Here is a 4,811-nt window from a genome sequence, read left to right as displayed (position 1 = left end):
ATGTGCAACATTTCAAAATTAACGATGCACATTCTAAATAATTTTATAAATAATAAAATTTTCCAAAACAATTATTTGGTAAACATTATTATTATTGCAAGTCCGCAGCCATTACTCTTGGTAAAGCCAAAATGGCGACTGGTTCCAGCCCACTTCTGATAATCCTGAGTGATGGTGGTGGTATTTTGTTGTGAATGTGAAAAGATATATTGGATTGTATATTTTAACTTTTCATATAAAATTGGATATTTATCTTGGAGTTAAGGTAAGCGATATAGATGTTGGATGTTAAATTTCTTTGTATTATCCGCCGATTCCAGTGCACCACTCTCAGTCTCAGACTCCAGAATCATAGCCAGCAGAGGCCAGATCATTATTTAATTTCTTTTTTCAATGATTGATGGTTATCATTCGCGGTAACCTGTGAAGCGCCATCTCGGTCATCTCTCTCTCTCTCTCTCTCTCTCTCTCTCTCTCTCTCTCTCTCTCTCTCTCTCTCTCTCTCTCTCTGTCTCTCTGTGTGTCTCTCTCTCTCCCTCCCTCTCTCTATCTCTCTGTCTCTCCTTCCTCTCTCATCTGCCTCTACTTCTTAGTCTTAGTCTTAGACTTTGAACATTTATGCAGTTGCAGAGCTGCAGCAGTGTAGTGTTCAGTAAGTTCCCCCCCCCCCCCCCCCCACCAAAAAAAAAAGACCCCCCCCCCCCCAAAAGAAAAAAACGAAAAAAAAAAAAAAATCAATTTCATTTCATTTATTAGACTCATAAAGTCATAAAGGTACTCCCAGCGAGTCCCACCAAGACCCCTTACCTCCACTCATTCACGTTTTATAATTTATACATACTCATACTGAGTCTTAGCCTTAGCAGACGACGTAGGAATAGGAAGTGACAATAACGAGAAATAAGAAAGTCGTTAGGTATTGCCCAACTTGTGCGATATAGATATAGTGTTACATTATTATTTGCGCTACACACAGCATATCCTGCAATGTGCAAGACCATACTTATGCTAATACTACTCAGGGCAAGGAACATTATCTGCACTGCACCACAAGCACCGATATTTTCGTAAGTCTACTGAAGTAGGCACTTTGATAACTCCAGTCCAGTGGCCGCCAATACACTCACACTCACTGTAAGGTGAAACTCGTTTTTTTTTTTTTAACTTTATTATTTTTTTTTTTGACTGAAGTGATTTGCCTTGCCACTAATTTTATTAGATGATTTCTTTCCTTTAGAAGTGACATGATATCGCGTTATTTGCACAACACTTAGCACTGTGCTTGATATCGCGATTAGAGAGATAACCCACTTTATTTAACTCCTCTTTTTAAGCACAATGATTATCAGGTTTTACCTTTCATTATCATTAGAATTAGAATTAGGCCCTACAATATTTAACTCATTGAATATTAGAAGATTATTAGGATTTTTTCAGAAACAAAGCCATTCAGAGTTGGAAGTTAAATGTCTTTTGACGTGACCCAACTTGGTTGGCCTGATATGAATACAGTGATATCATTCTGCCTTGCTTCAATGAAACAACTCTGTATAGTATAAATGGAATAATCCTATTTTACAGGATCCCCTCCCCCCCCCCCCCCCCCCCCCCCCCCCCCCTTAGAAAAAAAAAATCATCATCATCATCGCTGTATTTAAAGTTTTTCCTTGTTAAAATGATCATCAACATACTGTTAAGATTTTTGTATCTTGGATCAGTCTGGTGGCAAAAATATAATATAACTTGTTCATCAGATTATATATAAAGGATTTGAATTTAAGTCGTTTGCAATAGTAATAGTTATAGTTAAATTATTTAATGTCATATATTTGGAAGGAAGATATTTTTCTTCATTCTTAGAAACATTTCCGTTAAAGAAAAATCTTGTGTAAGCTATAACTTCAAGAATTGTCTTAGCGTTAGTAGAATTTTTTTATTTGAGTTTAATCGAAAAGTTGAAGTCATCAATTGATGCAAATTCTCATAAAAACTCACCCATTCGTTACCTTTTTTATGTTAATTGTGTTGTTTAACAGTTGGACAGAAAATAATTAAAGTCCCGGAGATTTACCATTCTCATTCTTTAGTTTTGATATAGCCTTTTCTATTTTGTGTATCATTGGTGCTGACTCTTTTGCTTTTATGTTTTTTAAAAAGTTTATGTCCTTCGCTTGCTGTGATTTGAAGAGTTGTTCTCCTTACTCCTTCCATCGCATCATGATTTGTTCAGGATATCTTAAAGTATGTCCTTGTGAGTCTATTATTGCCAACTGATTAGGCTTGAAGTGATTTAGTTTCATTGTATTGATTTTTTTTTCATACATTTCCTTTGACATCATCAGTCAAATAAATGTATGTTGCAACATTCCCTTTTCAGCCAGGCTTGTTTATCTTCTTTGATTTGCTTTTTGACATTGACATGACCTTTCAGTTTTTTGTATTTTTCCGTTTGTCCTTTAATTCTCTAGCTTCTCTTTTACTGTTAGCCGGATTGATAGTTCCTTCACTTATCCACGGATTTGTCTTTTTCTTTCAAGGATAAAGTCTGCTGTGTCATGATATATATTCCTCATATTCTATCCATAGATTTTATGGCGTTTAGTTCATCTTGGATGTCGCGGAGGGCCTCAAATCTGTTTTCGGTTTCGGCAACAAATCTGGCTTTTGTTGGTGTCATATGGGATCACCTGCGCTTCTGCTTTTCTGTCTAAAACCTCTCATCTTAAATTTTGCTGTCAAAAGGATATGGTCGGTGTCACAGTTTGCCCCTGATTTTGTTGTGCAAGCAGAAAAATTTATAAACCACCTTTTATTGGTTAGTATATAATCAGTCTGGTTCTTTGTGAGTCCATTCGGTGAGGTCCTGGTGTATTTCCTTCTATCGTGATGTTTGCAAGTGTTGAGAATCATAATCATAGGATCATCGGTTTGTGTGAGTGAAAGTGAGAATCAATTTTGTACCTAGATCGTGTGGGCCTCATCCCCTGTCCTTGTTGGCACCCTTGTCAACTTTTGCGTTAAAATCACCCATGATATGAGGGCATCTCGAGGTTTTACTTCTTCTTTTACTGATTGTAGATAGTCATAGAAAATTTCAATTTCTTCCTCACTGTGTGTTGACGTTGGAACATAGACCATTATGATGGTAGTTGTTACTGGTTTCGTATCCAGGTGAATAACAAGTACTCTTTCGGATACAGGATTGTAGCTTATCAGACTCTTTTTAGCTTGACAGTCAAGGATTATAGAAACTCCTGCCTGTCCCTTGTTTCCCCTGCTGTATATGACAAGATGTTCTTCATGGTTGAAATGTCCACTGCCCCTCCATTTGCATTTACATAGTCCTGTGATATTGATGCCTTGATGTTCGAATTCTTTCATTAGCAGATGGAGTTTTCCTTGTTTTAGTTATGTTTGGATATATTCCATGTGTCCACTGTGATGGAGCTTTTTTTCCATTTATTTTTTTTCTTTTTCTTTCTCCATTCTCATCTTTTTCCTTTTTCCGCTTTTCCATCCATTCCAAACGAAGCCTCAACAGAACAGTTTGGCTCACCCGCATCAGATGTCAACCTCCCCTGCAGGTTTAGGCTGGGTACTTCATATCCTGATGTTCTTCCTGTTTGGAAACTTCCTTCCTCAGGAAATTTAACCCTGGCAGCTCTGGGGGGCCCAGCTTGGTTGGGTTCTTTTATTCTTGTATTTGTCATCTTCATGTGCAGGTTTTGTTGCAAGAAATACGTCGGTGGTTTGCCATTGCCTTCCAGACGGTTATGGCCGCTTATCAATTCAGTCTCTGATGCGCCCCAGGCAAAAAATGATGCCTTTCCACCTCTCGACTTTCAAACCGTTGTCCTGATTCATTGATCTTCCGCCTTTTCCGCCAGCAGGTGTATACTTTGGAGACTTTCCTTGTTTTGATTTCGTCGACATAGTTTTGCTAACTAGTCAAAGTTGTTGCCCCGGAGATGGTGGTGCCATACTAGCACACACAAGGAGCCATATGTGAACTAGACCTGAGCGGGAGTACCACATAGAATCCTAGCCATCCAGAAAAAGTAACAAATTGAAATTTCACATTTTATGGACATTTTGATATTTAAAAAATGTTATGGCCACGAGAGATCATGTGGTAGTCATGACTAGGCTATATATTTTATTATGGATGCACATTTCATCTCCCAGTGTTATCAAGATTTGTCCTTTCATTTCTAAAATAAACTTTATTTTATACAGGTTAGTGTAGGTTTCGCATTTTTTAAAAATTTGCTTTTTCCACCATAACTCTTCCTTCATACTACGATTTTTTCCCGTCATTTACATGATGATGATTTCAGGTGTTTTCATGTAAAGAATATTGAGAGTGATGTGACTCTTTCAGTTTTTATGTCACAAGAATTAGTTGATTAAATGTAAGGAGCATGAAGATTTCATGGAAGAGGGTGAGAAATTTTTTATTCATTCTCTCACCTTTCGTATTAATTCATAAAAGTACAGGGTTTGAAAAAAACCCATTCAGTTTGTTGCAGAATTTTGGTAAATCTTCCAAATTTCATTTCTAAACAAGTCGCATGTATTGATCTTTATGTTTTTAATCACTTTAAAAGAACTGTTAGGTAAATGATAAAGAACACATTTGATGCAGGAATTAAAATCCCAAGAAAGAACCCTTTTCCTGTTTCACTTCATTCATAAAACACTAACCATAAAGCAATTAAATTGAATCAAATTTTTGTGATCACTTCTCTAAAAGTGCATGCATCCCCATTTTCTTTTAAAAGTTCTAAGTGGTGTTTCAGTTGTCTCCAAGT

At 36.8% G+C, this 4,811-nt stretch overlaps 1 protein-coding gene across 1 annotated transcript in view; it reads left to right on the top strand.

The window, feature by feature from the left end:
- The window catches only part of LOC144978490 (uncharacterized), a 129,913-nt gene continuing 125,102 nt past the window's right edge, over positions 1–4,811 (top strand). The window contains exon 1 of the mRNA XM_078924647.1: positions 1–265. The gene's annotated coding sequence lies outside the window, so the exon portion shown is untranslated. The remainder of the gene's footprint in view (positions 266–4,811) is intronic.

The sequence above is a fragment of the Berghia stephanieae genome, chromosome 8, assembly GCF_034508935.2.
Source record: "Berghia stephanieae isolate SIO BIC M18660-M18661 chromosome 8, UCSD_Bste_1.3, whole genome shotgun sequence".
Classification (NCBI taxonomy): domain Eukaryota; kingdom Metazoa; phylum Mollusca; class Gastropoda; order Nudibranchia; family Aeolidiidae; genus Berghia; species Berghia stephanieae.
This window is presented reverse-complemented; position numbering and strand designations above follow the sequence as displayed.